Source organism: Manis pentadactyla, chromosome 13, assembly GCF_030020395.1.
Source record: "Manis pentadactyla isolate mManPen7 chromosome 13, mManPen7.hap1, whole genome shotgun sequence".
NCBI classification, from domain to species: domain Eukaryota; kingdom Metazoa; phylum Chordata; class Mammalia; order Pholidota; family Manidae; genus Manis; species Manis pentadactyla.
Genome location: NC_080031.1, coordinates 77,303,360 through 77,329,076, shown reverse-complemented (window position 1 = coordinate 77,329,076; position 25,717 = coordinate 77,303,360). Strand labels below are relative to the sequence as shown.

At 36.6% G+C, this 25,717-nt stretch overlaps 1 pseudogene; it reads left to right on the top strand.

Moving 5' to 3' along the window:
- Positions 1-299: 299 nt before the first annotated feature.
- Positions 300-24,212, top strand: LOC118930109 (olfactory receptor 5F1-like; annotated as a pseudogene).
- Positions 24,213-25,717: the final 1,505 nt, after the last annotated feature.

Genomic DNA, 25,717 nt, shown 5'->3' with positions numbered 1-25,717 from the left:
GGATCCTCATGGGCAGTGAGTATCTTAGAGGGTTGCAGATGGCCAGGTACCGGTCATAGGCCATCACTGTCAGGAGGATGCACTCAGTAGCTCCCATGGACAAAAAGAAGTAGTACTGGGTTATGAAGTCAGACACAGAGATGGTGACACCATGTGACAGGCATGTGGCCAGCAGTTTGGGTACTGTGACTATGGTGTACCGGATCTCCAGGAAGGACAGATTTCCTAAGAAAATGTACATGGGCGCCTGGAGTGTGAGCTTCATCACAACAGTGAATATGATGAGGGTGCTTGCCATGATGGACAGCAGATACACAGTGAGAAACATCACAACCAATGTGAGTTGCAGGTAGAGAATACCAGGAAACCCAAGAAAAATGAACTGGGTCACTGTCACCTCCATACCTCATCCTCTCTGATCTGGAACCAACAAAGCCCAGGTGATGGATGAGCAAGAATGGTATATTTTAATATTAATTTTCTTCATGATGATAAAGGACCTCTAAACATATTAAGATTAATGGCTTCCAAAAACATAATTGGTGTCTTTATAAACATTTTACATGGAATAGGTTACTTAATTCAAAAAATTAATTTTGAAGGTTAATAGTAAATACTTGATCAACATGAATATTTTACCAATGAAGATACTAAGGAAAGACATTATTTTCCCTCAGTTGCATCACTTTATATGGTGGGGCACATTGTACTCAGGTGGGGCGTTTTAGAATACTACAGTGCAAATTAATTCATAAAATTAGTGGCTGTTGCAAGAACCTGACATTGTAGTATCAGCAAGTATGTCCCATTCCAGACATATAAGATGGTGAAGAAATCAGCACCACGCATATCAAAGGCCAGTGACCACTGCTGGATCTCAGATGGAGCTCCTGGGCTACACCTATTGCCTTAGGAACCCAAGGCATTGCTGCAGTATGGACATTACGGCCCCTATCCCACATCATCTCTCAGAGCTGGGTGCAAGATAGGAACTGGAGGAAATGCCATCACCAGTAAACAAAACAGAAAGTAAGATTCAACATCTATACAGAAAAGATTTTTTCATAAATATTTTTCTAAATTCTATTCTTGGCTTGTTTTGTTTCAGAATCAGTTCAACAACCAATTTTTCTACATTGGTTAGGAACAGTCAAGCAAATAACGTAAAGTCAAAATTCTATTATATCTTCAATGGACATAGAGCTTTTTCTATAGCTTGGCTATTATGAAGGAACATTCAATGTGAGATATATCCATTTACGAATTTTTAAGTGTATGATACAGATTTTATAACTATACCTGTGTTCTTTCTAAAATTAAAAAAATACAGAAATCCTTTTTGTAGAGAAACAGTTTTCCAATGAATGTAATGTACACATGTTCTTTAGTTCCAAATAATCCACATGAGGCAGGGAGTCAAGATGGAAGCGTGAGTAGGACAGTGGGAATCTCCTCCCAAAAACATATATTTTTGAAAATACAACAAATACAACTATCCCTAAAAGAGAGACCAGAAGACACAGGACAACAACCAGACTACATCCACACCTGCGAGAACCCAGCACCTGGTGAAAGGGGTAAGATACAAGCCGCAGCCGGTGGGACCCGAGGCCCCTCACCCCAGCTCCCGGCCGGAGGAGAGGAGTCGGAGTTGGAAGGGAGAGGGAGCCCAGGACTGCTAAACACCCTGCCCTAGCCATCCGCACCAGAGTGCAGAAACAATGCATGTGTGGGATGCTGGAAACTAGAGAAACAGGACAGTAAGACCTTTGAGTGGGTCCTGAAGCCAGCACCCCTGTGTCAAAGAAAAGCTAGTGCTTCTCGAAAGTCTTAAAGGGACAGGGACCCCACCAATGGACGGAAGCATCCCAGGTCACAGTCCAGCAGCTGGAAATTCCAGGGAACTCTGGGCACACTAACCCCCTGGGCAACAGCTCTGAGACGCCTCACAGAGGTAAACAGCCAAACAGCCCTCCGTCCATTACCCCTCTGGGGCCCTCTATAACAGAGCACCAGCCTGAGGCTGGCCATGCCCACAGCAAGGGAGCTTCCTCAATACCAGCCGGGCAAGATACAGAGACCCAGTCTACATGCAATTGCCCAACACAAGCCATTAGGGGTCGCAGTTCTCCCAGTAAAGAAAGGCCAGGAGCAAGTGGAAAGAGTCTTGGCTCTCTCAGCTGACAGACGAGTCAATAGCATAGCACTACACCTATCAACATGAAAAGGAAAAAAAAATTTGATTCAGAAAAGACTAACCCAGACAGCTTTGACATCTTCTACATCTTCCCCTGAGAAGGAACCTGGGGAGATAGATTTAACCAGTCTTCCTGAATATGAATTCAAACCAAATTCATAACCATGCTGATGGACTTGCAGAGAAATATGCAAGAACTAAGGAGGGAGACTACAGAAATAAAACACTCTCTGGAAGGACTTCAAAGCAGAATGGATGAGATGCAAGAGACCATTAATGGACTAGAAAACAGAGAACAGGAATGCAGAGAAGCTGATGCAGAGAGAGATAAAAGGATCTCCAGGAATGAAAGAATATTAAGAGAACTGTGTGACCAATCCAAACGGAACAATATCCACATTTTAGGGGTACCAGAAGAACAAGAGAGATAAAAAAAGGGATAGAAGTGTCTTTGAAGAAATAATTGCTGAAAATTTCCCCAAACTAGGGGAGGAAATGGCCTGTCAGTCCAAATAATCCACATGATAAGTGTATAGTAAAAAAAATTATTTGTTTCCATAGTAAGAACTTTCTGGTATATATACAATTCAATTTTTACTATTTTTCATATTCCTTGCCATAAAGGTGCAGACTTGATAGCTCCTATATCACAGTGAAAAAATCAGCAAAATGAAACATGAAGGCAATTATGTTCATGTCTGCACATTTCTGTGTTAAACTCTTAGGTAACTCCGAATCATAAAACTTTATTGAAAGATGTGTAAACGCTTTATGCCACACCATTACTGTTTCCTTTTGTGCACTATTGATGTATTATAATATATATATATTATAGTGTATATATATATATATATATATATATATATATATATATATATATACACACACACACACACACACACACACACACACATACATGATTGAAATTATTGGTTAGACCTGGTTAAAAGTGAAATTATGTTAGTATGGTCTAGGGATATTTTATTTATCCCACTAAATGAACCTCTAAATATTAATTTCCTAAAAATACTAACACTTTCCATATTACTCCAAGTAACAAAAACAAATACATGCATTTCACAGGCTAGAGCAGTTTTCAAAAATATTTGAAAACATTATGACTAACAGTCACCTAGAATTTATAATTTAAGAAAATCATTCGGATGAAAAAACTATGACTGATTTTTTAAATAGTCTCCCTGAGTTTGATTCTTTAGTTCTATAAGAAAAATATTAACATTTATATTATTCATATAAGACCAGAAGTCCAAGGTATCTTTTATTGTGATTATTTAATGAAAATTGCAGGACTATATTTCTCCTAGCATTCACAGAAAGAAATCAAATAACTATTTGGAAATAATATACGTAGATCTTTGACAACAGATTCAGATGAACATCATCCCAAAGACAACATCCCTCTTCTTTTTCTAAATGACATCCCAGTTACTAATTCTCCCTTTCACACAAGTAGGGTTCTACACTCCCAAGTTGTATGTAACTTTAAGAAGGAACAAAAAGATAGAAGAAATTAATTTTAAATCATTTAACAGTTTTGCTAAAAATAAAATCACATATAAAGAGGAACTACAGCTTATAATGTATAGTTATATGACATAAGCTGTAGTTCATATGTAAGTTAGTTATGCATTTCACATGACAAAGGAATGTCTGAGAAAGAACAGTGCCTCAGATTACAGACTATCCAAAATTATAAACGTTCTGTTATGTAAATCCATTACTCTCCTGGAAAGTAAAAAATGGCATTTTTTATGTGTCCCCACGTATACTCACAAGCCTTTATTCCATTTAGTTATTTTCAGAAATGGAATATTATGGGAAAATTTTGTTTAAACTCGCCTTTTCACCAAGCTCTGTATTAGAGCACACTACTTTCATTTTGTTCACAAGGGAAGAATGCTAATTAATTATGCCTTGCTGCATCATTGGCTGTGTCACACCATCTATGGTATAAATGACACCAAATTCCTCATTTTTTTTTCTGAAATTTCCCCTCTCTGGCCAAGATGCCCAGAAAAGCCTGCTCTGAGAGGCTCTGAAAAGCCTCCCCTGTGAGGATGAATGGGGTCACGTTAGCTTTGAGCCTCAGAAGTTTGCCCTGCACCTTGAGACATTCATGTAGATTCCCAGAGGACTTTCCTTTGGAGAGGGTCAGGGTCCTCTTCCTTAGGGATCAAAGGAAGAAGAAACTCTGGAAACTATTAAAAATGACTTCACAGGAACTGAAGGAATAACATCCTAGGTGGTTTCTTTAGATCCCATTACCCATCTTACCAACCCTTCATTTTTTATTGCAGAATTGTATTCCTCAATATTTCAGTCACCATAAACACAGCCAGAAAATCATATTATCTAGCTACAAAGCTAATGAAGAGATTAGCCTGGATATCTCATTTTACAGTAATACAGTGCAAAAAACAACCCTGGCTTGCATCTCTATAGCAAATGCTTCAATGGAGAAAGCATTAATCAGATGCTCGGGAAAATTTTGCTTCCTACTGGAGTAGATACCACGATTGAGCCACTTCATGAGACATATATGTATGAGAGCACAATGCCTATATGCAGATGGTAAAAACATACCTGATGAGATTTGTTAGCAGAAGAGAACACCAACGTATAAGACTGAATAGAATAAGTCTAGATGATATTCACATATGTATAGTGATAAGGAAATTTACAGCATAACTTTAAGCTTACTTAAATAGCTCAAGAAAAAGAATATGTTGTTTAGCATGTTTTGTGAACATTGGTTAGCCCCTATATAAAATCAAATAGAAATTCAATTCTTAGTCATAAACGCCAAGTACATCAGATATTTACCCATTAGGGCAAGAAATTGCAAACCAGTGGTTATAAACGAGGCAGTGGAAGTCACCAGGAGATACGTGAAGATGTGTGGAACAAGCTGTTTACAGTGATATGGAATGTTGGTGGCATGTACGGGTATGGGCATGAGTGATTATAATCATCTAAGGAGTCAAATTCTATAACCAAGGGCAAATGCCTGAATAGTGTGTATTGTACTGTTGTTGGGTGGGATTTCTATACATATATCTGTTAAGTTTATTTGGCCTAAAGTGTGGTTTCATTTCAATGTTTCCTTTTCTGATTTTCTGCCTCTGATTTTTCTGATGACCTGTCTATAGCTGAGAGTGTGGTCTCCCCTTATTATTTATTGTTGCTTTATTCTACGCTCAGATTTGTTGATACTTGCTTAATATCATTTGGTGCTCCAAAGTTAGGTATGTGTATAATTTTTAAATTTAGTTTTGAATATAGTTGACCTACAATATCATATTGGTTTCAAGTACTCAGCAGTTATATATGTTATTAAATCCTCACCCCAATTAGCATAGTTCCTGGCAACATATAAAGATGTTACAGAACTGATTACATTCCTTATGCCGTACTTTCATCCCCATGACTAATTTACATTGTGTTTTGAGATTTTGTGCCTCTTTACCCCTTTCATCTGATTCACCCACCCTCCCCAACCCATCCCCTATGGTAACCAATGGCTACATCTCAATGTCTATGACTCTACTTCTGTTCTGCTCATTTTCTTTTGTTTTATTTTTAGATTCCACAAATAAATGAAATCATCAGGTATTTGTCTTTTCCTGCCTGGCTTATTTCACTCAGCATAATACCCTGTAAGTTCATCCATGTTGTCACAAATGGCAGGATTTCTTTCTGTTTTATGGATGAACAATATACCACTGTATATATGAACCAGATCTTCTTTATTTATAGCCAATAGATGTTTTGACAGACACTTTGGTTGCCTCCATATCTTGGCTACTGCAAATAATGTGACAAACATATGGGTGTATACATCTTTTAAAATCAGAGATGCTGTTTTCTTTGGGTAAACTCTGACAAGTGGAAATACTGGGTGGTAAGGTAGTTCTCTTTTTAATTTTTGAGGAACCTCCATATTGTAGCTGCACCAATTTACATTCCCACCAACAGTGTAGGAGGGTTCCCATTTCTCCACATCCTCACCAACACTTGTTATTTCTGATCTTTTGGATAGTGGCCATTCTAGACAGTACTTTTAAAAACTCTTTCTAGTCACTTAGAATATTGAGCTCTATCAGGAATATATGCCAATTAATTTTTTCCTTTAAGATACCCTTTGCTATTTTTTTGTATGCCTCATTATTTTTTCTGAATTATGGGCATTTTCTTTTTATAACATATTAATACCAGAAGTTGTATTGCCGTTTCCCATATTTTTATGATTTTTTAAATCGATGATGGTTCTAATTGTCCATTTATTTACGTACCACTCAAGTTTAAATTCTTTTGCTTTATGTGTTACTGCTTCTTTGTGCTTTAGTTCACTTTAGTTTGGGTTTAGCTAACTTTTTAAAAATATTTTTATTAAAGTGTAGTTGACATACAATATCATATTGGTTTCAAATATACAACATAGTGATCATATAGTTACACACATTATTAAATCCTCATCCCAACTAGTGTAGATAATGTCAACATAGAAAGATGTTACAGAACCTTTGACTATATTCTCTATGCTGTACTTTCATCCACATGAGCAATTTATTTTTTGTTCGAGATTTTGTGCCTTATTATTTATTCCCTTCACCTACCCACTCCAGTTCCTCCCCCATGGTAACCAGCAGTCACTTCTCAGTATCTAATTTCAGTAATATTACGGAAACGTTAAAATCTCTTGAAAGACACAAATTATGGCAATTACCTCTATAAAAACATGCAAAACCTGAGTAGTCATATTTTGTAACTATATTCTGTAATTAAATATCCTCCCAAATAGTATCACTGGGCAGGCATTTAAGTGAATAAAAGCAAGAGGAATATCTTCATGAATATGCAATCAAATGTCCTCATTAAAACAAAATAAAATAAAATCTAGCAATATATTAAGGATCATAAATCATTGCCAAAAGGAATGTAAGCAAGAAATGTAAAGGGGGTTTAACATAGAAATAAAGCACATAGAAATAATAAATCTTAAGAATGTTATAAATATCTCAATAGAAGAATTTGTAGCATTGGAAAAATTCAAACGTTTTGTGTTTTAACAGCAAAAAGCACACTTATCAAACTATAATAAAAATTGTTTATGAGGGGGCAGAGCCAACATGGAGGTGTGAGTAGGACAGTGGGAATCTCCTCCCAAAAACATATATACTTTTGAAAATACAACAAACACAACTAGCCTTAAAAGAGAGACCAGAAGACCCAGGACAGTGGCCAGACTGCAGCTACACCAGCGAGAACCCAGCGACTGGTGAAAGGGGTAAGATACAAGCCCCGGCCCGGCGGGACCCAAGCGCCCCTCCCCCTGGTTCCAAGCGGGAGAAGAATAGGCAGAGCGGGAGGGAGACAGAGCACAGGACTGCTGAACACCCAGCCCCAGCCATTCGGGCCAGAGCGCAGACACAGTACGTGCCCAGGGGGACCTGGATACTGGGGGAACAGGGAGTAAGACCTCTGAGCGGGTGCTGAAGCTGATGCCCCTGTGATAAAGAAAAGCGGGGGCTTTTTGAAAGTCTTAAAGGGACAGGGACTTAACAGCTTGACGGAAACAACCCAGGTCACAGTACAGCAGCTGGAAATTACAGGGAAAACCGGGTGCACTAACACCCTGGGCAACAGCTCTGAGACCCCTCACGGAGGCAAACAGTCAAGCAGCCCCCCCATCCATTAAACCACCGGGCGCTGCGAAAGCAGAGAAGTAGCCTGAGGCAAATTCCGCCCAAAGAAAGGGAAATTTCTCCCTTCCGGCCAGGCAAGACACAAAGACCCACTCTACATGCAATTACCCAACACAAGCCACTAGGAGTCGCAGTTGTCCCAGTAAAGAAAGGCCAGAAGCAAGTGAAAATTTTGGCCCTCCCAGCTGACAGTCAATAGCACCTGTCAACATGAAAAGGCAAAAAAATATGATCCAGACAAGACTAACCCAGACAGCTTCGGCATCAGCTACATCTTCCCCTGAGAAGGAATCTGGGGATATAGATTTAGCCAGTCTTCCTGAAAAAGAATTCAAAACAAAAGTCATAAACATGCTGATGGATTTGCAGAGAAATATGCAAGAACTAAGGAAGGAGAATTCAGAAATAAAACAGCTCTGGAAGGACTTCAAAACAGAATGGATGAGATGCAAGAGACCATTAATGGACTAGAAAACAGAGAACAGGAATGCAGAGAAGCTGATGCAGAGAGAGATAAAAGGATCTCCAGGAATGAAAGAATTTTAAGAGAGCTAAGTGACCAATCGAAAAGGAACAATATAAGAATCATAGGTATTCCAGAAGAAGTAGAGAGAGAAAAGGATATAGAAAATGTCTTTGAAGAAATAATTGCTGAAAATTTCCCCAAACTAGGGGAAGAAATGGCCTCTCAGACCACAGAGGTACACAGAACTCAAATGACAAGGGATCCAAGGAGGGCAACACCAAGAAACACAATAATTAAAATGGCAAAGATCAAAGACAACTACAAAGTATTAAAGGCAGCAAGAGAGAAAAAAAGGTTACCTACAAAGGAAAACACATCAAGCTATCATCAGACTTCTCAACAGAAACCCTACAGGCCAGAAGAGAATGGCATGATATACTTAATGCAATGAAACAGAAGGGCCTCGAACCAAGACTACTGTATCCAGCACAAATATCATTTAAATATGAAGGAGGGATTAAACAATTCCCAGACAAGCAAAAGTTGAGGGAATTTGCCTCCCATAAACCACCTCTACAGGGCATCCTACAGGGACTGCGCTAGATGGGAGCACTCCAAAAATGAGCACACAACAAAACACCCAACATATGAAGAAGGGAGGAGGAGGAATAAGAAGGGAGAGAAATAAAGAATCATCAGACTGTGTTTATAATAGCTCAACAAGCGAGTTAAGTTAGACAGTAAGATAGTAAAGAAGCTAACCCTAAACCTTTGGTAACCACAAACTTAAAGCCTGCAATGGCAATAAATTCATACCTTTCAATAATCACCCTAAATGTAAATGGACTGAATGCACCAATCAAAAGACACAGAGTAATAGAATGGATAAAAAAGCAAGATCCATCCATATGCTGCTTACAAGAGACTCACCTCAAACCCAAAAAGCGCACAGACATAAAGTCAAGGGATGGAAAAAGATATTTCAAGCAAACAACAGAGAGAAGAAAGCAGGTGTTGCAATTCTGGTATCAGACAAAACAGACTTCAAAATAAAGAAAGTAACAAAAGACAAAGAAGGACATTACATAATGATAAAGGGCCAGTCCATCAAGAGGATATAACCATTATAAATATATATGCACCCAATACAGGAGCACCAACATACCTGAAACAAATATTAATAGAACTAAAGGAGGAAATTGAATGCAATGCATTCTTTCTATTAGACTTCAACACACCATTCACTCCAAAGGACAGATCCACCAGACAGAAAATAAGTAAGGACACAGAGACACTGAACAACACACTAGAACAGATGGACCTAATAGACATCTACAGAACTCTACATCCAAAAGCAACAGGATACACATTCTTCTCAAGTGGACATGGAACATTCTCCAGAATAGACCACATACTAATACACAAAAAGAGCCTCAGTAAATTCCAAAAGATTGAAACCCTACCAACCAACTTTTCAGACCACAAAGGCATTAAACTAGAAATAAACTGTTCAAAGAAAGCAAAAAGGCTCACAAACACATGGAGGCTAAACAACACGCTCCTAAATAATCAATGGATCAATGACCAAATCAAAATGGAGATCCAGCAATATATGGAAACAAATGACAACAACAACACTAAGCCCCAACTTCTGTGGGAAGCAGCAAAAGCAGTCTTAAGAGGAAAGTATATAGCAATCCAAGCATATTTAAAAAGGAAGAGCAATCCCAAATGAACGGTCTAATGTCACAACTATCGAAATTGGAAAAAGAAGAACAAATGAGGCCTAAGGTCAGCAGAAGGAGGGACATAATAAAGATCAGAGAAGAAATAAATAAAATTGAGAAGAATAAAACAATAGCAAAAATCAATGAAACCAAGAGCTGGTTCTTCGAGAAAATAAATAAAATAGATAAGCCTCTAGCCAGACTTATTAAGAGGAAAGAGAGTCAACACAAATCAGCAGTATCAGAAATGAGAAAGGAAAAATCACGACGGACCCCGCAGAAATACAAAGAATTATTAGAGACTACTATGAAAACCTATATGCTAACAAGCTGGGAAAACTAGGAGAAATGGACAACTTCCTAGAAAAATGCAACCTTCTAAGACTGACCCAAAAAGAAACAGAAAATCTAAACAGACCAATTACCAGCAAAGAAATTGAAGCGGTAATCAAAAAACTACCAAAGAACAAAACCCCCGGGGCAGAGGGATTTACCTCGGAATTTTATCAGACATACAGGGAAGACATAATACCCATTCTCCTTAAAGTTTTCCAAGAAATAGAAGAGGAGAGGATACTCCCAAACTCATTCTATGAAGCTAACATCACCCTAATACCAAAACCAGGCAAAGACACCACCAAAAAAGAAAACTACAGACCAATGTCCCTGATGAACGTAGACGCAAAAATACTCAACAAAATTTTAGCAAACCGAATTCAAAAATACATCAAAACCATCGTACACCATGACCAAGTGGGATTCATCCCAATGATGCAAGGATGGCACAACATTCGAAAGTCCATCAATATCATCCACCACATCAACAAAAAGAAAGACAAAAACCACATGATCATCTCCATAGATGCTGAAAAAGCATTTGACAAAGCTCAACATCCATTCATGATAAAAACTCTCAGCAAAATGGGAATAGAGGGCAAGTACCTCAACATAATAAAGGCCATCTATGAAAAACCCACAGCCAACATTATATTGAATAGCGAGAAGCTGAAAACATTTCCGCTGAGATCGGGAACAAGACAGGGATGCCCACTCTCCCCACTGTTATTTAACATAGTACTGGAGGTCCTAGCCACGGCAATCAGACAAAACAAAAAAATACAAGGAATCCAGATAGGCAAAGAAGAAGTCAAACTGTCACTATTTGCAGATGACATGATACTGTACATAAAAAACCCTAAAGACTCCACCCCAGAACTACTAGAACTGATATCGGAATACAGCAAAGTTGCAGGATACAAAATCAACACACAGAAATCTGTGGCTTTCCTATATAGCAACAATGAACCAACAGAAAGAGAAATCAGAAAAACAACTCCATTCACAATTGCATCAAAAAAAATAAAATACCTAGGAATAAACCTAACCAAAGAAGTGAAAGACTTATATTCTGAAAACTACAAGTCACTCTTAAAAGAAATTAAAGGGGACACTAACAGATGGAAACGCATCCCATGCTCATGGCTAGGAAGAATTAATATCGTCAAAATGGCCATCCTGCCCAAAGCAATATACAGAATTGATGCAATCCCTATGAAACTACCAGCAACATTCTTCAATGAACTGGAACAAATAATTCAAAAATTCATATGGAACCACCAAAGACACCGAATAGCCAAAGCAATCCTGAGAAAGAAGAATAAAGGAGGGGGAATCTCACTCCCCAACTTCAAGCTCTACTATAAAGCCATAGTAATCAAGACAATTTGGTACTGGCACAAGAGCAGAGCCACAGACCAATGGAACAGACTAGACAATCCAGACATTAACCCAGACATATATGGTCAATTAATATTTGATAAAGGAGCCATGGACATACAATGGCGAAATGACAGTCTCTTCAACAGATGGTGCTGGCAAAACTGGACAGCTACATGTAGGAGAATGAAACTGGACCATTGTCTAACCCCATATACAAAAGTAAACTCAAAATGGATCAAAGACCTGAATGTAAGTCACGAAACCCTTAAACTCTTGGAAGAAAACATAGGCACAAACCTCTTAGACATAAGCATGAGTGACCTCTTCTTGAACATATCTCCCCAGGCAAGGAAAACAACAGCAAAAATGAACAAGTGGGACTATATTAAGCTGAAAAGCTTCTGTACAGGAAAAGACTCCATCAATAGAACAGAAAGGAACCCTACAGTATGGGAGAATACATTTGAAAATGACACATCAGATAAAGGCTTGATGTCCATAATATATAAAGAGCTCACACGCCCCAACAAACAAAAAACAAATAACCCAATTAAAAAATGGGTAAAGGAACTGAACAGACAGTTTTCCAAAAAGGAAGGACAGATGGCCAACAGACACATGAAAAGATGCTCCACATTGCTAATTATCAGAGAAATGCAAATTAAAACTACAATGAGGTATCACCTCACACCAGTAAGGATGGCTGCCATCCAAAAGACAAACAACAACAAATGTTGGCGAGGCTGTGGAGAAAGGGGAACCCTCCTACCCTTTCTGGTGGGAATGTAAACTTGTTCAACCATTGTGGAAAGCAGTATGGAGGTACATCAAAATGCTCAAAACAGACATAACATTTGACCCAGGAATTGAACTCCTAGGAATTTACCCAAAGAATGGAGCAATCAAGTATGAGAAAGACCAATGTACCCCTATGTTTATCGCAGCACTATTTACAATAGCCAAGAATTGGAAGCAACCTAAATATCCATCGATCGATGAATGGATAAAGAAGAAGTGGTACATATACACAATGGAATACTACTCAGCCACAAGAAAAGGGCAAATCCAACCATTTGCAGCAACATGGATGGAGCTGGATGGTATTATGCTCAGTGAAACAAGCCAAGCAGAGAAAGAGAAATACCAAATGATTTCACTCATCTGTGGAATATAAGAACAAAGGAAAACCTGAAGGAACAAAACAGCAACAGAATCACAGAACTCAAGAAAGTACTAACAGGTACCAAAAGGAAAGGGACTGGGGAGGATGCGTGGGTAGGGAGGGATAAAGGGGTGCAGAAAATGAGGGGTATTAAGATTAGCATCCATAGCGTGGTGGGATAAAGGGGAGGGCTGTACAACACAGAGAAGACAAGTAGTGATTCTACAACAGTTTGCTACGCTGATGGACAGCGACTGTAAAGGAGTATATAGGGGGACCTGGTATAGGGGAGAGCCTAGTAAACAAAGTATTCGTCATGTAAGTGTAGATTAGTGATTAAAAAAAAGCAGTTCCTATGTGGTGACCTCTAATGAGTTCTACACATTGATATTAAGGGCATATAAAAGTGTAGGAAAAGGGTCTGTTTGTGTTATTACAGAGGATCAAAGCCTAATTTGGCTACCCCGAAAATGAACTAAGATACGATATGAAAAAGAACTTCCAACATCAGCACTCTCTGGAAGACTCATGACAGAAGATGATCAGCAAAAAACAAAAAAAACTCCAACAAAGATCCACGCACTGTCACAGGTGTAGATGCACTCATCCCACCAGTTCCTGGACTTGCCATGGGAATGATTAAGGAGATATCTAAGCTGGCCTGTGCATACAGTAAAACAAAAATTGGGCTGGATCTATACTGTTGGAACTCAACCAAGAATTAGGAGAAGTGCAAATTGTAGCACTCCAAAATCTTACAACCACAGACTATTTATCGTTAAAAGAACATATGGGATATGAACAGTCCCCAGGAATGGGTTGTTCTAGTTTATCTGAATTCTCTCAGACTGTTTAAGTTCAGTCGGACAATATCCACCATATCATAGATAAGTTTTCACAAATGCCTAAGGTGCCTAACTGGTTTTCTTGGTTTCACTGGAGATGGCTGGTAATTACAGGTATGCTTTGGTTAGGTAACTATATTCCTATTATGTTAATGTGTGTGCACAATTTAATTAGTAGTTTAAAACCTATCGATGCTGAAGTTACTCTACAAGAAGATATGTCAAAGAAATAATCAATCTTCCCAGGTTTTCTTCTGCCTGCTACTTCTATAGCTTTTCTTCTTCCTACCTAATCACAACCTTTAAATAGAACTCGTGCCACATGTCGAATTTACCGAGTATCATAATTCTTCCAAGTGGTAAAGACACCTCAAGACAAATGCTGGGCATAGAAGCCACAGGGCATAAATATGCAAAGAAGTAAAAAGCTAACCTTTTCAAACAATAATGCTTCTCTCTCACTTACCAACTTAACATTTCCCTGTATGGCCCCGGAAGATGACTGGTTAGCCAGAGACGGGTAAGATTCCTCAAGGGAGGAACAACCTAAGACAGGCACAGTCGCAGGGTGCCACCTGGGGAGAAAATGGGGAGCAGCAGAGGTGAGGCTTAGAACCTCCCCCCTCATGTTTTGAGAGAAATCATCTGCATACCTGGATGTTTATTTCCCTCGTCTAGCTCGGATTAACACATAGTCTACAGGCACACACCTGATCATCTACATTTGCTCTCTTACAACACTAAACTCTGTTTTCTACCTTTATCTCGTATCTACCTACTTCAGCATTTTATTAAAAATAATAATAATAGAGAAATGTGGTATCCACATATAAATCAAGTTTAAAAATCAAATGAATATTCATATTTGAACTGACTGTGTATAGTTCATAATGCATGAACAAAACCGAAAGCTTCTGTTATGACTGCCCTTGCACTGTTCACCATGTAACTTATTCACTATGTAAGAATTTGTGCTCCATGTAAGAATTTGTTCGTTATGCATCAGAAGATTGGAGACTGAAGAAAATTAGGCTTGGGGTGGATTAATGATTGTGCATTGAGTATTGACCCCCCTATACAGAAATGTATTGTGGTTAACAACTATTTGATCAATATTTATGAGAGATGCCCTCACAAAATATATATATATATATATATATATATATATATATATATATATATATATATATATAAACACACTTCCAATTGTAAAATAAATAAGTAACCGGGATGTAATGTATAGCATAAAGAATATAGTCAAAATATTGTAACAACTTGGTATGGTGATAGCTGGTACCTAGAATTATCATGTATATAATTGTTGAATCACTGTGTTGTACACCTGAAACTAATGTAATGCAATACTGTTGTCAACTACCCTTCAATTAAAAAAAAAAAAAAAAAGGTTTTCATGAATTTAAGAAAGACATCCTATTTGTTAAAAAAGAAACAAAACACCTGTACCTAATACAACAATTAATAGTTAACCACTAAATCCCTTCTTTTCTGATTAAGGACAAGAGAACAATATCTAATCATAATATTTTACTAGAGGCCCTGGGAAGTATAATATGCAAGTTAATTTAATATTGTCATTCTTATAAGTAGGAATATTGATTGGAAGTTAAGAAGATAGGCTTATTTGTAAATAATATTGCTTACATATAAAATCATAAGTAATGTATTTAAAAACTACCAGAACTAGAAAATGAATTTAGTTAGATCAAAGATCACAAGGTCATTAAACAAAAATCAACTGTATTTTTAAAACAAAAATTAGAAAGTGAAATTTGAAAAACACTACTTTAATAGAACTAATTTAAACAAAGTGTATAGAAAGTCTTTAATTTTAAATATATATGGGGGAGCTTTGTGCTTACATATATAATATAGTTCTAAGAGAAATTCAAACAGCCAAATAAATGGTAAGATATACCATATTCATGCAACAGATCACTCAAAATTCCAGTGTGTGTGTGTGTGTGTGTGTAAATTTATGAGATGTTTCTGAAATGTTTAGACTAGAAAAACTGTTTTGAGAACATAAAGTTTTAGGATTCTTACGGATTTCCATATGAAATATAAAGTGATGTTAGTAAACACTATTATTTGCATAAATTTAACCAAATGCTTCATATAGATTCATGAAATAGACCCACCGTTTCATAATTTTCCAAAAAAAAGCAAAAATTCAGTGAATAAATAATTGTACTTGTTAAAATAGCATAGAAAATCCATTCTGGAAATATAATATCTGAAATTTCCCTTTTTGCCATGCACAAAATTCACTAGAAAAGACTCATTACCTAAATGTAAGATTTGATACTACAATTTTCTAGAAGAAATATCAGAAACATCATAAACTTGTAGTAGTATAAGTCTTATAAAAGACTCACACCACCAAGTATAAATCATAAAACATTAAAATGGTATTATTGACTTCATGAAAATTAAAACTTTTGCTCTTTAGGAAACATTGCCAAAGAAATGAAAAAGAAAATAAAAACTAAAAGAAAAATATACACAAACACATCACACATACCTATAAATGGAACTAGAACGATTAAATAATGGAGTAAAATAATCAATTATAAATGCCCACATTTGGGCACTTGACAAAATTTCATAATAAATGGCCAGTGAACACCTGAGAAGATGTAACATTAGTCATCAGAAATGAAAAGTGAGAAATGAGATACACTGCACACACACTAGAACAGCTAAAATTTAAATGTGGCAATATCAAGGGTGGGTGAGAATATGGAAATGTAAAATTTTTCAACAATTTTGGAAAAGCCATGTTAATTTCTTAGTAAGCAAAATAGGCACTTACCACACCTCGGCAGTTGCACTCCTAGCTATTTAATCAAATGGAAAGGAGAATGACTGTGACAAGGATTTTACATGAAAATTCAGTGGCTTTTTTCTTATTAATCCCACATTGGAAGCAGTCTAAATATCTACCAAAAGGTAAATAGTTGCTTAAATTATTGTGTACTTGTTCAAAGGGATGCAACTCAGCAATTGAACAGACTTACAAAACACCTCAGCATGGAAAAATCTCTAAATTATTATGTTGCAAGAAGCTTGACACAAAAGAATACATGATCTATGCTTCTGTATGTGTGAAAATCTGGAGTAAGCAGGGCTAAGCTATAGTAACAAAAACGAGAGCCTTGGTTGGTTGGGCCTAATGGGAAAATTGAATGAGTGCATGAGGCATGAGGAGACTTTCTGGAAATAATAAGAATGTATCTTTCTTGATAGCAGTTGTAATTACATAAATTTGCCATATCAAACCTATATGTGTAATATGTATATTTTATCATTTGCCAATTACAGCTCTAAAAGTTCATTTAAAAATTATCCTCTATACCCTTAGCACAGTGATCTTTAGTGGGATCTCTATTAATACCTTCAGAGGGCTTTTGGTAATTTCAAGACAATTAATTTTCTTCATGCCCATGCCAATACATGAAACTGACTTTCCATGTTATTGCAAACACACCACCTCCACACATTTTCAAATATCTCCTGGTGACTTACACTTCCTGACAGCCACTAGTTGATACTTTCTTTAATAGACATAAAGATATCATCTAGATTTGTTTTATTCAGTCTTATAGGTAGCTGTTTTGTTCTCTTCTAATACAAAATTTTTCAGACTTTTATACCCTCTTCACGTATTCCCTAAGGCCCTAGAACATAACTGCTACATGAAATGTTTCCATCTGCTAGAGTGGGTGACAGTTTCCACATTCAGTCAGCAAGTGCTTTTTAGTTTAGTTATTTGCTATAAAGAGATGTCAAGTAACGAGAGACGTTTTTGCTTGTCTGGTTTTGACTTTGTTTTGTGGCTTTATTATTGGAAAAGAAGACTATTTCTGATCTACATTGTACTTTGTATGTTGGAGAATGCTATATTCTGGTCATGACTTGTGGTGACTGAAATATTGAGAGATGCCATTCTACAATCATATTTTGAAGGGTTAATACCAGAGGCAGTGGCTTCTAATGCCGCCAGTTGAGAAGACATTCTTTCCACTCCCATGAAGGCATTTCTAATCGTTCCAAAGTTTCTTTATTCTTCCTTTGATCCTAAGGGGAAAGTTCTCTGACCCTCACCAGACGAAAATCTTCAGGGAATCTATGTGGACGTCCCAAAAGAGAGAGCAGATTAATGAAACTCAAGATTGATGAAATCCTAATTCTTCTCACAATGGGATCTGAGGCAATGTCTTTCTTTGCAGCTTGATCGCAGAGGAGAAAAAGAAAAAATATAAAGAAATTTGGTGTTTATCTATAGCACAGATGTTGACCCACAGCCAAAGGCACAGCAGGGAGGAGCTTCCATGGCTAATTCCATTAAGATCCAATTGAATGTGGTGTACTCTAATGTACAGCCTTGTTGAAAGGGAGGATTTAAAAGAAATTTAACTAATAACATCCCAGTCCCGAGAAATATTTAAACAGAATATATGCTGTGAGTATATCTGTGAGGGTTAATCTGTGTTATTCCTCATTTGTCTAGAGTAATAGAGTTCTATAGCAATTCTTTTATAACTTTTATAATGTGTAATCTGAGGCAATATACTTTCTCAGGCATTCATTTAGCATGTAGGATGAGTGACTATAGTTTAAAAATTAAAATACCAAATATATAAAAATTATATGTAAGATACTTTTTATAAGTAAAAGTTATTCAATTTTTATAAAAGTGTATATATTTTTTAAAATTAAATCTCCCCATCATCCAGTTTCCTCCTAAGATTCTATATAGATAGAGAGTGTATAATCCTAATTTTTGCTATAGGCAGAGTTAGATAACCATCACATCTTTTACAAAAGAAAACAGATTTCTCTTTGTGATGATGTGCCCTTGATTCTGTTCTAAACCTCTACTTATATGATTTCCAAATAGTTAATATGTGATTAAAGGTAGGAGAAGAAGTGGTATGTAATATCCTTTTCATAATAGCAGTAAGAAATACTGTGGAATCTTGATAGTAAATTAATAGTATAAATGCTAATAATTTTCAAATGGAACCAGAAACAAAATCAGGGAAAGGTTTTTTAAAAAACAAGTCTAAGTTCTTTCCTTGAAATTTTCTTAAATTTAAAATTCTAGGTTGGTTGCTAGTCATAATACTTTGCAAAGATTTTGAATAGTGGTATAGCCTGCAAGAAACAAAACTTTAGTTTTACGAAAAAGTCAGGATTTTTAAGTATTAAGATCTACAGATTGGGTTTCTGAGACAAATAAAATATCCCTTGGTCATACTAGTATAATTTAAATTTTAATCAGATGTAACTAAAATTTTTATAATGCATACTTTGAAAACTTCTGTGGTGTCAACAGGGCACCCCAGAGACCATTAATATTATTGCATAAAATCTGTACACATTTTTCAATAGTATTTTGAGATTCAAAATCTCCATAAAAGTTTAATCCAGAAATATGTGAATATGAATCCAATAGTCTTCACATTTTTTTCAGCCAGTTTTCCATTATGATATAAGAGATAGTAAGTCTGTATCTTTATTGTAGGAATTTTAAAAAATGGTAAAAAAATATATATTATTGTTAAGTGGAAGAAATAGATATGAGCTGGTGGAGAGAGTATACGACAGTAAAGCCCACTAAAAGGGACTCAAAGACTTAACAAGATAAAACTAGAGAGCCAGAAAAGTCAGAGTTAATCCCTGTAATAAAAAATTATTATATATAAAAATCCATATGATAAATCTGTCTTCACCTACCTTGACTCTAGTCTGCTCCTCCTTTGGACTGTATTCAAATAAAACTTCTGCTCTGCTTCACGGCTGTGTCTCTCTGCCCCCTCAGTTCTCTGTTGCAGTGGGAACAAGAACCGAGGAGTGCAAACTCAAGCCCCCTAACATTATTATATTACATATGAAATATTTTATATATGAAAGTAATACATATATATATAAAAAGTTTTTATTATTGCTACTAATATGTTACCACTATACTTTACAGCTATCATCTGGATGTTTTGGCCCTAAAGCACATGTATCCATTGGAAAAATTGTTTTTACAAAAACGATACTTATCTATTTTTTTGATAAAAATGCAACATAATTATAACTAGCATATTGTATTCTTATATTTGGTATGACTCTATGTCTCATATAAAGTGTTCTTATGCTATGGAAAGAAACTCTATGCCCACTAAAGGATTAATGGACTTTTGAATTTAAAATTATTAGCTTGGAGTTTGTACCTCTTTATCCCCTTCACCTTTATCACCCACCCCTTCATCCACTTCCACACAAACTTCAAATTATAAAATAAAGTAGTCATAGGAATGGAAGCACAGCATAGATAATATAACTAATAATACTGAAATATTTTGGTGTGTTAGCAGGGTATAACTGTATTTAGCATGGTGAGCATTTGGTAATGTACATTTGTCACTATGTTGTACATGAGAAACAAATATAGTGTTGTATATTCTGTAGTTCCCAATTTGAAAAAAGAAAATTTTATGGTTGATTGTTTCTAACCAATGTAGAAAAACTGGTGGATACACTGACTTAAAAAAAAGTATCTAAGAATAGTAAGCTTTTAACAAAATATTTTTCTTTTCTTTTCATACATGCACATAATATATACATATATCTGTGTATATATATATTTTATTTTGGTATCATTAATCTACAATTACATGAAAGACATTATATTTACTAGGCTCCCCCCTTCACCAAGTCCCCCCCACATACCCCTTCACAGTCACTATCCACTAGCATAGAAAGATGCTGTAAAATCACTACTTGTCTTCTCTGAGTTGCACAGCCCTCCCCATGCCCCCCAACACTATACATGCTAATCATAATGCCCCTTTCTTTTTCCCCACCCTTATCCCTCCCTTCCCACCCATCCTCCCCAGTCCTTTCCCCTTTGGTAATTGTTAGTCCATTCTTGGGTTCTGTGATACTGCTGCTATTTTGTTCCTTCAGTTTTCTTTTTTTTTATACTCCACATATGAATGAAATCATTTGGTACTTGTCTTTCTCCACCTGGCTTATTTCACTGAGCATAATACCCTCTAGCTCCATCCATGTCGTTGCGAATGGTAGGATATGTTTTTTTCTTATAGCTGAGTAATATTCCATTGTGTATATGTACCACATCTTCTTTATCCATTCATCTACTGGTGGACACTTAGGTTGCTTCCATATCTTGGCTATTGTAAACAGTGCAGTGATAAACATAGGGGTGCATCTGTCTTTTTCAAACTGGAGTGCTGCATTCTTAGGGTATATTCCTAGGAGTGGAATTCCAGGGTCAAATGGTAAGTCTATTTTGAGCATTCTGAGGAACATCCATACTGCTTTCCACAATGGTTGAACTAATTTACATTCCTACCAGCAGTGTTGGAGGGTTCCCCTTTCTCCACAACCTCACCAACATTTGTTGTTGTTTGTCTTTTGAATGGTAGCCATCCTTACTGGTGTGAGGTGATATCTCATTGTGGTTTTAATTTGCATTTCTCTGATGTTAAGCAATGTGGAGCATCTGTTGGCCATCTGAATTTCTTCTTTAGAGAACTCTCTATTCAGCTCCTCTGCCCATTTTTTAATTGGATTATTTGCTTTTTGTTTTTTGAGGTGTGTGAGCTCTTTATATGTTTTGGGTGTCAACCCTTTATTGCATCTGTCATTTATGAATATATTCTCCCATACTGTAGGATACCTTTTTGTTCTATTCATGGTGTACTTTGCTATACAGAATCTTTTCAGCTTGACATAGTCCCACTTATTCATTTTTGCTGTTGTTTTCCTTGCCCGGGGAGATATGTTCAAGAAGAGGTCACTCATGTTTATTTCTAAGAGATTTTTGCCTATGTTTTTTCTAAGAGTTATATGGTTTCATGACTTATATTCAGGTCTTTGATCCATTTGGAGTTTACTTTTGTGTATGGGGTAGACAGTGATCCAGTTTCATTCTCTTACATGTAGCTGTCCAGTTTTGTCAGCACCATCTGTTGAAGAGACTGTCATTTCCCCATTGTATGTCCATGGCTCCTTTATCGGATATTAGTTGACCATATATATATTTGGGTTAATGTTTGAAGTCTCTATTCTGTTCCATTGGTCTGTGGCTCTGTTCTTGTGCCAGTACCAAATTGTCTTGAATACTGTGGCTTTGTAGTAGAGCTTGAAGTTGGGGAGTGAGATCCTCCCCCACTTTATTCTTCCTTCTCAGAATTGCTTTCGCTATTCGGGGTCTTTGGTGTTTCCATATGAACTTTTGAATTATTTGTTCCAGTTCTTTGAAGAATACTGTTGGTAATTTGATAGGGATTGCATCAAATTTGTATATTGTTTTGGGCAGGATGGCCATTTTGACAATATTAATTCTTCCTAGCCAGGAGCATGGGATGGGTTTCCATTTTTTAGTGACCTCTTTCATTTCTCTTTAGAGTGTCTTATAGTTTTCAGGGTATAGGTCTTTCACTTCCTTGGTTAGGTTTATTCCTAGGTATTTTATTCTTTTTGATGCTATTGTGAATGGAATTGTTTTCCTGATTTCTCTTTCTATTAGTTCATTGTTAGTGTATAGCAAAGCCATAGATTTCTGTGTGTTAATTTTGTACCTGCAACTTTGCTGAATTCCGATATTATTAGTTCTAGTAGTTTTTCAGTGGAGTCTTTAGGGTTTTTTATGTACAATATCATGTCATCTGCAAATAGTGACAGTTTGACTTCTTCTTTACCAATCTGGATTCCTTGTATTTCTTTTTAACAAAATATGTTTCATATACATGTTGACTACTATTCTGTTTTCTAGATATACAGTTTATTCATGTATAAATTTCCCCCTAAGTTCTGAATGATGGCATATAATGAGAGTCACAGTGTTAAAACCAAAGCAGCCCTCTGTCTACATGAGGAAACTGACATGGCTTAGGAGCTCTGTTCTGAAGCCCTCTTTCCTGGATCTACAGGTCTCTGACCAGCATTGTTGTGGATATATTCATCATCTAATGTTTAGGGTGTGTATTCCTCCAGGACAGACAATGCCATGTTCTTCTAGTAGCCACATTTCTGCATGGATTAGCTCAGATTGTGACCCTTCATATTCCCCTACCTGGACACAAATTCTACCCCAACATTTAAAGTGTTGAAACTGAGGGAAACCTGCTTCCTCCCTTAATATCTTCATTTGCAGAGTAGATTATTAGATTACTTACTTTGGAGATGTATTATTTAAATTAAATGATCTGATTCATGCAAACTGTTTACAAAGAGAGCAATTATGTTTTTGGAAACCATTAATTATAATATGTTTGGCGGCCCTTTATCATAATGAAGTAAATTAATATTAAAATATCCCATTCTTTCTCATCTATTATCCAGGCTTTGTTGGTTCCAGATCAGAGAGGATGAGCTGTGGAGGTGACAGACCAGACCACAGTGACCAAGTTCATTATTTTGGGGTTTCCTGGTATTCTCTACCTGCAACTCGCATTGTTTGTGATGTTTCTTACTGTGTATCTGCTGTCCGTAATGGCAAACACCCTCATCATATTCACTGTTGTGATGAAGCCCACACTCCAGATGCCCATGTACATTTTCTTAGGAAATCTGTCCTTCCTGGAGATCTGACACACCACAGTCACAGTACCCAAACTGCTGGCCACCTGCCGGTCATAGGTGTCACCATCTCTGTGTCTGGCTGTATAGCCCAGTACTACTTCTTTTTCTCCATGGGAACTACCGAGTGCATCCTCCTGGCTGTGATGGCCTATGACCAGTATCTGGCCATCTGCAACCCTCTAAGATACTCACTGCTCATGAGGACCCAGTGTGCCTACACTTCTCTGCTGGATTTTGGACTGGGGGCTTCATCACCCATCTTGTGCCTACCATACTAATCTCTCATCTGACCTTCTGTAACCCCCAGAAGATCAACCATTTCTTTTGTGACTCAGACCCCATCTATAAACTCTTTTGCTCAGACCCATTCTTGGTGGAGGCCTTGGGCAACACATGTACCTCTGTTGTGATTCTCAGTTCTTTTCTTCTCACCATCCTATGAACACATTGTGGTAACAATAATCAGACTGTCTTCCTTGGAGACTCAGAAGAAAGCTTTCTCCACCTGCGCCTCCCACCTCACTGTTGTCACCATCTACTATGGCACCATCATCTTTGCCAATGTCTGCCCTTCAGCCAAGTACAACTTCACCATTGGTAAAGTGGTCTCCATGTTCTACTGTGTGGTCACCCTGTTGGTAAATCTTCTCATATACACCCTGACAAACAAAGATGTGAAGGATGCTTTCAGCAAAGTGGTAGCACAAGAGAGTTTCCTCTTGGTCAGAAACATACATAAGATTTGAGGGATCAACTCTATGAAGCAATTTAGAATGGATTGTTATACCACATTTTGAAACACTAAATATTGAAAATTATGAGATTGATACCACCTGATATGGACATTTCTCTGCACTTTACATTTTGGATTGAATTATTTTAAAGTAGATATTCTATAAATATCTTGTTTCAACGTTATCACAGTGTAATGGCTCAGTGATAAAGATGTAGATACCACAAGCTCACTGCCCAGAAGCCATCCAAAGTCAGAAATAGACTGGCTTAGTCTCATACAATGTTTCCATTGAATGTTTTAATATTTTAATCTTATCAGTAATCATGGAACAAAAATCACTTCTGCTAAATGGAGCAGAGTCATGGAATCTGGTAGTTCAGTACTAACATATATAAAACAGTTTTATATAATTGATTAAATAAACATTTTGTTTTTCAAAGTTTATTCAATAAAAGTATTAAATGTATATGATCAGCCATGTGTTCTGTACATGGATGTGTTAAATAGTGAATATTAACATAAATGGAGATTTTCTTGCAAAACAGTAGGAAAGTATTAGATAATTAGGATTTTTTCTGGATAATAAAGCTGATTTTCAACATATATAGATTTTAAGAACCAGAAGTTAAGGTTAATGTTGGAGGGAGACCAAAAGGAAAAACTAAGAACAAACAGTACAAAAATGTTCAAGCACTCATTTCAATTTACCAGTGGAGAATAAAAATGAAAGAGAAGAAAATGGTTTTTCCATTGCTATGTTCACTTTCTATGTTAATTAACAACCAATAATTTTCAGGTTTTCAGCACAGTGTGTAACAAAACAGATGACAAGGGTGCTGGAAGAAAAAACTATCCAAGCTTTTTAGGATGAATGTTCTCCACTCGATTGCCTCCTGAAATCTTGCTATTCAAAGCATAAACAGTGTTCTAGAAGCATCAGATTAATGTGGAACTTGTTAGAAATGCATATCGAAACCCAGACATCTTGAAGGATATTAAGCATGGTAACAAGATCCCCAGTTGCCTCGTAGGCAGATTAAATCACTAAAAGCACCATTTTAGACAACCAAAGGTTTAAATTGCCTACTGTAATTGCAAAAGGATATAATGAAATCAGAAGTTTCTTGCACATGCCAATACTTGAAATTTTTCTTAGTTTAACTTCACCACATCATTTTCCAGGATAAATTAAATCTAAATTTTCTCTAAAATGTCCAATTAATTTTTTTTCATAGTACACATAATGGAAATTATCATAAAAAATACCTGTACATCTGAATGGAAAACATAATACACCTTACCCTTTTTTTCCAACCCTTCCTTTTCCATCAGAATATCAAAATCCATATGCAAACTCTCACAATAACAATGAAAAATTCTTTATTCTCACACAGGAACTTCTGTGTGCCATCCTCGTGTAGGGGAGGCCAGATTGCTTCTACGGTCTTAGGTTGTATGCCTCAACTAGGTATTGAACTATCATAAGACAGATTAACAGAAGAAAAGCACGCACAT